Here is a 10,330-nt window from a genome sequence, read left to right on the forward strand (position 1 = left end):
AATTTTGTATTTAGCAAAATGCAAGTGGTTTAAAAAGCTGTGGGCCTTCACAGCAGCTGTTCTGTAGAAGTGCTCTCACCTTCATTTGTCTTAATTCACCACAACCCTGGGTGCCGTTCTGTAGCACACTTGTTTTTAATCATTGGTTCTGGCCAGAATTTGCATACTATCTTGTTCTTGTCATTATTGTGCCAGCATAGGTCATTTAGGTAAGTTATCCACTGTCCTCTGAGGAAGATTAAAACTTCAAAGTTTAGTTCCTTTTATTTATCACATGGCAACAGTCCCACAGAAAGTGCGGATACCGTTTAAAATATTTTAATAAAATGTACTATTCATTCTCCTTAAATAAAAAAAAAAATTAAAAATCTGAAGAGGTTTAAAAGGTGAAGTCTTAAACCTGTGGTGAACAAATCTAGGAGAGAGTAGTTAAACTGTATTTTTAGCACTATTCCTCAGCCGTACAACACAGTACACAGTGATAACTGTAAGAGAGGTAGAAATATATTACCAGTGTGAAACATTCTGCTCAAGTCGTGCTTGTGAAGGTGGTTCTAGTTGATCAGCTTGTTCTTCTTGACTATCATTATCGGACTTAGGCTTAAACTGAATTTGGCAAAGTAAGTTTGGTAAGTAGCCTTACATTTCGGCCAATCACAACAGACTGAGGCCGGCTGACCAATCAGAGCAAGCTCTGCTTTTTGGAAGGTGGATTTTAGAGAAACCGAAACAAAAAAGAGCGTCCAGACAGAGAGTGAAAACAGGTGCTGCAACAATGTAAAATGATAAGATTTTTTTTATTATTTATATTCTAGAAAATCCTATAAAAAAATATGATTATGAACTTGTAAATAAGCATGATATAGGACTCCTTTAATCAAAATATCACAACTGAATCTTCTAGTGACGACAATGATGTATGCTAAGACAAAGTGATTAACCAAATTACTAAATTAAATACAAATAATTATATTAAAACACAACATAACATAGTTAAACGAACATACTTTTTCTAATGAAGGGTTAACATTGCAAATGATGTTAAAAAACTGTCTGTTTAACAAAAAATGACGAAGACGCAATCGAATAGTAATGCTGTTTCATGAAGCAAAACATTTCTGACTTCTTTACAAATGTATGTAGACTTTCATCTGCTGGCGAGTGCTAATGTCTGCAGAGATCCAAATCTGATGATGATTAGTCATGCTCGCATTTCCATTCAAGACCCATTTTCACACACTGGGCTCTGCATTAAAATGAAACAAGAGTGTACCCCTCACATTATGCAGTCACAAAGAATGAGAGTTATTCATGACACACAGCTTCTGTTTTTGAAAGGGAACCAAATTAGCATTCAGCCTCTGATAAAACGCCATTCTGGGACTCAGCCATCTTCATAATACTATAATTAGTATTTCATACGTATTATCATCTTCTCTTGATGAGATAACTGCATTTATTAAGAAATCTGCCGTGTCCACCACTGGTAGCCAGTGATTCCAGTTTTAGGATATTACCTTCTTAATGGAGTCGGTGCTTGGAATTATGGGAAGCCATTGTAACGAGGGCCAGCTATTAAAGGGATACTCCACTTTTTTTTTGGAAATAGGCTCATTTTACCACTCCCCCACAGTTAAACAGTTGGGTTTTACCGTTTTCGAATATATTCAGACGATTTTTTTTTTATATTTAGAAGAATATCAGTAACCAGACAGTTTCTGGTCTCATTGACTTCCATAGTATATTTTTTCCCACTATGGAAGTCAATGAGACCAGAAACTGTCCGGTTACTGATATATTTTTCTAAATATCAGAAAATCGGCTGAATGGATTTCAAAACGGTAAAACTCAACTGTTTAACTCTAGGGGAGTGGTAAAATGAGCCTATTTCCAAAAAAAGTGGAGTATCCCTTTAAGAGCTGTGCTTGTAAACCTCACTCCCTTGGCCTCAAGAGGTGCATTAGCGACTGATTCTAGATGCTTTTTAACCACACACAAAATATCTCAAAAACATTTTAGCGCCAATTACAGAAAATAGGACAATTATTCAATCGATTTAATAAAATGTTGCCTAAATCATATTAAGATAAAAACACGTTGTTAACATGCACATGCAAGCAGCAACATAATATAATTTTGCCGAAATGTCGCCTCAGGCATGTTTTTCCAATGAGCCAGGATTGAAAGAAAAATACTATTGTTTGTGACAAAATGAAATGTGTGTGAGTATCTTGGTAAGTTGAAAGCACAGAGTTCATCCACCTTTAAAGATCATCTATAACCTTGCGGTCCTCGAGAGAATGAAAGGAAAATGTGCCCTTTCTGCAATGGGGAAATTGCTTGTGAAAAGCCAATGACTGAATTCTAACCTTGGCCACATTCAAGATCCCCTCGACCAGCCAGTCCACTGTCAGAACTGATACAATCAAAAGCATTGTGTGTGGGTTTGATTGACAGGTCAGGAGGAGACATCTATCTGAGGCAAAGTGGAGTCCCAGGATGTGACACACACACAGCCATGAGTAAAAACAGCAGCCTTTGAGATGAACGTAACGCCTACAGGCCTGGCAAAAAGAGTGCTGTGAAAAACAGATAAACAAACTGCACTGATAATAAACAATATGTATCCATTCTGCATTATAAATAGTCTCCGATTTAAGATTGGGTCTTAGATTTTCAGAAACCGTAAAAAGTATGGGGCTGCACACTTATTATACGTTTTTTTTTTTTTTTTTTAAGCGAATAGTTTATACAATTTTGTAACGCTCTTAATGTCCTGTCACTGTTAAGGTTGGCTTTTTGTCATATGTCTGAAAATGAGAGCAGAAATGATGTTAAGCCTCTTTAAAGGATTTCATCACAGATTAAATTTAGTACCACTAAAATCAGTTGGCACTAGAATACTTTTTTTAAAGGGTAACTAAACCCCTGGTCAGAGCCTGACTCCACCCACTGGCAATATTTGAAAATGCTGAAAAAGTGGGCTGAGCCCAGCGGAGATAGAGGGGACGAAATAGATGCTAAAACACTCTATCCTGATCGTTTTCAATACTCACAATCCCAATTCCTGACTCCCTACAGTGGTTTTGACGACACAAGATGGTTTTTATACTGCCAAGGGCGTAGCTCGCGTGGTGAACTGAAACCTGCGTACGTCACGAAGTGAGGAGCATCCAATAGGAAAATTCAACTGCAGTAGCCACCGTTCAACCTGAAGAGGGCAGCACTAAGACGTTTTTACACCACATATTGTAGAAATAGAACACTTTATAAACAAATGTCAAAAAAGTTGACTGGTATTAATAAAGATCCATTCTTACAGATCATTAACTAAAAAAAGTTGGTTAAGTGTTTAGTTACTCTTTAAAATAAAAAAGTAAACATTGTATGTAAATGTAACATATTAACTTCTACAAATGCCATTTGACTAAGGTTACTATAGTAACTAAAACTTACTATTAAAAAATGGTTATTTGGAGGAAGAAAAAAAATAGGCATACCGTGTTTTCACTGTTATACAGTAGGGGGCGCTATGACACATCTTCTGTGTAGCTGGCAACTTTTAACAGCATTTACAAAAAAAAAAAAAAAAAAAAAAAAAATGAAGCTGCCAGCCACCGCAAGCATTTTTGATAATTTTCACAAAATTGTCATGGCCTTCAGAATATTCTGTTGTGTGAATATCCAACGCATTCTCATCATTTAGCGTCACATAAAACGCTATGACAAAACGGCGCTATACTACGCACATGGCACCCTTTATCGTTAATATTCACACGAACCCAAGGCGTCATAAATCCTTTAGCGTAATATGAGACTACCCTACCCTACCCCACACCTAAACCTACCCATCACAGCGCGTGTTATATTAACGATAACGGGTGCCATGTGCGTAGTATAGCGCCGTTTTGTCATACAGCGTTCTATATGATGCTAAAGGATGTCGACATTTAATTTGGTAACTTTAGGTAGTTTTGATTTATATGATGACACGTTATTTAACACATGCATCCGCTTACATATGCTATCGCTTATTTCTACTTCTTCTTCACATGTCTTTGATCAGGAGAGTCTGTAGTCTTTCAGAAGATGTGTAATAGCGCCCCCTAGCGTATAACCCTGAAAACATGGAAAGCCTGAACTTTCCGTCAATGGTGGCGAAAGAGTTAAAAAAAAAAACCACACTGGCAGGGATATAGTTAAAGGGTTAGTTCACCCAAAAATGAAAATTAAGTCATTAATTACTCACCCCCATGCTGTACCAACCCCGTAAGACCTTCGTTCATCTTCGGAAAACAAATAAAGATATTTTTGATTGAATCTGAGGGCTGTATCACTCTTCCATAGACTGCATAAGGGACTGGCTCTTGACGGCCCATAAAGTCATTAAAGAAAAGGTTTAAATATTCTATGTGCCTACAGCGGCTCAATTATAAGTTTATCAAGCGACGAGACTACTTTTTGTGCGAAAAAAACATAAATAACGACTTTATTCCACTATTCCATTACTTCCTTATGGGCGCATGCGCGAGAACTGAGACGAGGACGTTCTCATTCGTCTACTTCTTGTTACCGGCTGCTCACCGCTTAGGAGTTTTACCGCCCCCTACCGTATAAGATGATGTGCTGATATAGCTGGAAGCGCAAAACTTTCTGTTTACAAGCAGAGGAAGATGCGCGCTGTACATCCGCTTTTCAATTTGCGTATTTTCCGCACAACAAGGTGCACTTAAAAGCCTTTAATCTTCTCAAAAAACGACAGTGTTCCTTATAATCCGCAGCGCCTTATATATGGATCATCATTTTATACGGTAGGGGGCGGTAAAACTCCTAAGCGGAGCAGCCGGTAACAAGAAGTAGTCGAAGGAGAAGAACGTCCTCGTCTCAGTTCTCGCGCATGCGCCCATAAGGAAGTAATGGAATAGTGGAATAAAGTCGTTATTTATGTTTTTTTCGCACAAAAAGTAGTCTCGTCGCTTGATAAACTTATAATTGAGCCGCTGTAGGCACATGGAATATTTAAACCTTTTCTTTAATGACTTTATGGGCCGTCAAGAGCCAGTCCCTTAGGAAGCCTATGGAAGAGCGATCCAGCTCTCAGATTCAATCAAAAATATCTTTATTTGTGTTCCGAAGATGAACGAAGGTCTTACGGGGTTGGAACAGCATGGGGGTGAGTAATTAATGACTTAATTTACATTTTTGGGTGAACTAACCCTTTAATTGTGGAGCACTGCTTATTAGTACATCGCAGAATCTTCAACACTCTCTGAAGAGCGATCTGCACTTTTGCTAGTAGTCGGTTATGCACACCACAGTCCACAATACGTTCCTGCAGTACATATTTACATCAGTTTATCAGAGTACCAAAGTAATACATTAAACATTAGCATCTTGCTATGTATTTGGCCACTGTGTTCAAACAATCTGGCCCATGAGAATATCTTCGGCTTCTTCTAAAAAGTGTGCCGCCCACAGGAGGTTTGGTATCAACTCTAGTGCCCAGTCTAATTTGACGTGTGCGTTTTCACGAGGCGCTTGCCTCGTCACTCACTTTAGAGTGTCACAACCCCTCCAGATGTACACCCGCTCCGCCGACTCTTCATTGAGTATGCTTAATTCATTACCGGCCTCTACGATTCCCACGCTTTCTCTGGAGATTGGTCCGTGGCTGACTGTATAATTCACATATGTGTTGATTGCCGTCTGTTTATGGCAGGATGCTGTCTGTTAAAAGGGTCAGTGTGATTACTCTTGTCAAAGGAGGTTAGTAGCTGTCAAGCTTGCTTTCAGGCCAACTGTTTGGGGTTCTGTGCATGGCTCCTGGGGCCTGCAGAAAGCCCTGGCCTGAGTCTCTCGAGTCTCGACTCGACCGTATGTCAGCTTCTGCGGTTGATTGACTATTTATGAGTGAGAGTACATTCGTGGCTTGATTGAAAACACAGTCATTTTAGCGTTCCAGCCATGCATATACTTGTAGAATGACAGTCCTACTAGTAATTTCATTGGCCGTAAATTACAGCCTTCAGATAATCTGTAATTACAAAACTGAGACTAGGAAAGGCAGTGTTGGGAAAGTTCGCTTTCTACATGAACAAGTTCAAAGTTTAGTTCACAAATTTTAAAATGACAATTTTGAACTAAGTTCACAGTTCCAAAAAATGAACTAGTTAGTCCTTTTTTTCATATGTTGCAGTGAGGTATTTTTTTCTTTAATATTGCCACCGCCCACATACAATTACATACTGCAATTATTTTATCGGTGGGTAAAGTTTGCAGAGAAATGTTCGATTTTTTCCATCCTCACCGACCTTGATCAAAAAAAGAATCAAAAAATGCGACGCCTCCTTAAAGGGATACTCCACCGGGTTTTCATATTAAACTATGTTATTCCCCAACCCGGTCTCATCCCAAGACGTCATATAACTGACGTTTTGGGACGTCTTTTGACCATACGTCAATATTCGCCTTTTTAGGGCCCCCTTAAACGTCGGTAGATGAGGTTATGGGATCCTAACTCTACCCCATACCTAAACCTAACCCGTCACCTAACTGACGTTAAAGGTAAAGCGTCAGTTGTATGACGGCCCGGGATCGCCATCTACCGACGTTTAAGGGGGCCCTAAAAAGGCGGATATTGACGTATGGTCAAAATACGTCCCAAAACGTCAGTTATATGACTTTTTGGGATGAGACTGTGTTATATTCCCTTAACTAATACGAGTTGATGCATACCTCTCTCGTCTCAGTGCGTGCGCTCTATCGCTCTGTATTGCCGCAAAACTTTGTTAGCACTTAGCTTAGCCCAGTGCATTAAATATGGGCCAAAAAGAGAAGCGACCAAACACTTCCTCGTTTTCCCTATCTAAACACAGTTACTCGATTAGTGTAACTCGACCTAGGCTGGTGACACAAAATAAAACGTTGTGTTTTTCTAAGCGTTTAAAATTGATGACTATATTGTATGGCGGAATACCATAAAAAAGTGCTTTAGAGCACTTCGACTTGGCGCAATAATACCTTCACTCGGGGCTAATGTCACGTTGGTTAAGAGGGAGGGGGAGAGGAAGCGGGAGCCGGTGAGAGGACTTTTCACGAGTGAAGGTATTATTGCGCCAAGTCGACCTGCTCTAAAGCACCTTTTATGGTATTCCGCCATATAATATAGTCATCAATTTTAAACGCTTAGAAAAACACAACGTTTTATTTTGTGTCACCAGCCTAGGTCGAGTTACACTAATCGAGTAACTGTGTTTAAATAGGGAAAACGAGGAAGTGTTTGGTCGCTTCTCTTTTTGGCCCATATTTAATGCACTGGGCTAAGCTAAGTGCTAACATAGTTTTGCGGCAATACAGAGCGATAGAGCGCACGCACTGAGGCGAGAGAGGTATGCATCAGCTCGTCTTAGTTAAGGGAATAACATACGGTAGTTTAACATGAAAACCCGGTGGAGTATCCCTTTAACAGAGAGCGAGAGCGTTCACAGACACCAGAATGAACAAATTCACAGTAACGTTCATGAGGCAGTAATACAGTACGTTCAGTTCACGTTCACCCAAAATATGAACACGTTCAGGCACAACACTGAGGAAACGAAATAGTAACAAACATGTCTGAAGTGATTCAAAAGCCATACTTTAGAAACTATATATAAGTAATAAAAAAAAAGGTTCAAGATCAGTCTGTAATTGATCAAGTTGTGTTTTTTTAAATAAGAGGTTTAATAATAGCCAGCTTAAAAAATTTTGGTACGTATCTTAAGAAAATATGAATTGTTGATATTAAGAAAAGGATCTATGCAGGGCCGGCGCTCCGCACACGCACACCACGCACTGCGCGTAGGGCACCAAGTGCTTGGGGGGGGCACCAAAAAATCTGGGTCGTGAAAAATCATCACAATAGGCTACTAGTATAAATAACAAATACAATATGTCTAAAGCATGTTAATATACAAAAGCAATACAAAAGTAATATAGGCCTAGACCAAATTAGTGGAGAAAAAGGTGAATCTCCTGTGCCAGTCTCCCTCTGGTGCCCCCCCTTCCCCACCTCGCAGTGGTCTGTTCCTCAATCAGTGTCAAATTTGGCAGACACCTGATCGACATCAGACATGGCCTCGAAAAGGCACCAAGAGTCGGGGGCGGAAAAAAGGAAAAAGAAGAGACAGTGGGATGATACTCGTTTGCAGGTAAGACAATGTTTTAAATAAAAGTGTTAGTTTTGTAGGCACCCTTGCTTCGTGTATGCATGTCCAGAGGGGCGTCGCTAGTTGTGCAAATGATCAAGGGCTTAATTTGCCCTGCATTTAGAATTTTTTATTTTAACGGGGGTCCGGGGGTTTCTCCCCGGGAATTTTTTTTTTACTTGGGCTGTTTAAGATGCAGTTAGTTTGTTTGAGAAGAAAAGGAAGATCGCTTAGATATGTTTTTTCGTTGTTGTTCTATCGGATAATGCGGTAAAAGGCCCAAGGGCGACATCTATTGGTGAAACTGCTATTAGAAAAAAAAAAACACAATCTCACTGTTTGTATATTTTCATATGGAGGTGTCAAATTATTAGGGCTGGGAAAAGCTTAATCACATCCAAAATAAAAGTTTCTACATGAGTACTGTGTATAATTATTTTGTATATATAATATACACACATATGCACAATTGCACATATATATTTAAGAAATATTTGCATGTATATACTGTATATATTTATAGATAATTTATATTATATATATATATATATATATATATTAAAATATTTTATATATAAATAACAAATTTTTCTTAAATACATATACAAAATAACTATACACAGTACACACACACATAGGCCTATATCATTAATGTAGACACAAACTTTTATTTTGGATGCGATTAATCGCGATTCATCTTTTCCCAGCCCTACAAATTATGTACAGAATTATTATACTGTGCCTCATCAGACCTCTTTTAAAGGTAGAATAAAGTTTTGAATTTTAAATGTTCCAGTGAAACATAGGCCTATATCAGGGGTGCCCTGCTCCTGGCGATCGACTGTCCTGCACAGTTCATCTCCAACCCTAATCAAACACACCTGAATGTGATCCTAAAGACCTTAATTGGCTACTTCAGGTGTGTTTGATTAGGGTTTGAGATGAACTGTGCAGGACAGTCGATCGCCAGGAGCAGGATTGGGCACCCCTGGCCTATATTATATAAAAGACTAATGTGTGCAATATTTTTGTATGATGGTTATTGATTCAGTAGAATCCCTGAATATTTTGTCTTGTATTTCTGAATGCAGGGTCAATGCTAAAATACATGCAAGGAGCAACTCAAGGCCAGGAGGAAGAACCATCAACCAGCAGTTGTAGCCAGTTCCAAATATGTGTTTTTAGTAATTGTGGTGTTTTTTGGTATTTATAATTTTAACCTTTTTATTATTTATTTCTTTTCATATTTGGTGCCATTGTTAATGTAAATGTATTTATTTGCAGCAGTTATTTTGGAAGTAAAGAGAACCTAACTAAGAAATTCTTAATGGTTGTTATTCCTTGGGTGAGTGGGTGGTTGGGGTTGGGGGGAGGGGGTTGTTAAGGGGGCACCACCAAGCATTTGTGCTTAGGGCACCCAAATGGCTAGCGCCGGCCCTGGATCTATGACCTCTGGAAGCATCTCTTTCAGTAGCTTAGTCGGTATAGGGTCTAACATAGCCTACATGTTGTTAATTTAGATGAATAATAATAATAATAATACATTTTATTTGTAACACACTTTACATCAATTTAATGACCTCAAAGTGCTACAACATAAAACAGAGTAAAACAGAAACATTAAAAAAATAATTCCCATATTTTTAAAATAGTCCACTGTCTGAGGGACCCTTAGATGGACAGGGAGAGCATTCCCGAGACTAGGTGCAAATGAACAGAAGGCTCGATCACCCTTGTCCTCAAAGGCTGAAGGAGATTGGCCTGTCCAGAGTGGAGTTGGTGTCTAAACTTGATTTAACAAGTTTAGACAATTCTTCCTCTCCTATACCATATGACTGAATGGAATTTCCTTCCTTTCCAGAGACACTACAATGCAGTCTGATGCGATACTGTAGTAGACGGCTGCATAATTTTCTCTCTAATATTATAAATCTTGTAAGTAAAGAAATTCATAAAGTCATTAAGGCTGTGCTGTTTGGAAACGTCTGAGGTTGAAGTTTTATTATTAGTGACTTTAGCCACTGTATCAAATAAATACCCAGGGTTGTGTTTGGTTTCCTTTAGAATGGTCGAACTATAATCAGATCTAGCGGCTTTTGAGGATTGCATGCGATAGTGCCGTCTTTCCACGTAATGAGAAAAAC

The sequence above is a fragment of the Pimephales promelas genome, chromosome 16 (genome assembly GCF_988280905.1).
Source record: "Pimephales promelas chromosome 16, fPimPro1.hap1.1, whole genome shotgun sequence".
Classification (NCBI taxonomy): Eukaryota; Metazoa; Chordata; class Actinopteri; order Cypriniformes; family Leuciscidae; genus Pimephales; species Pimephales promelas.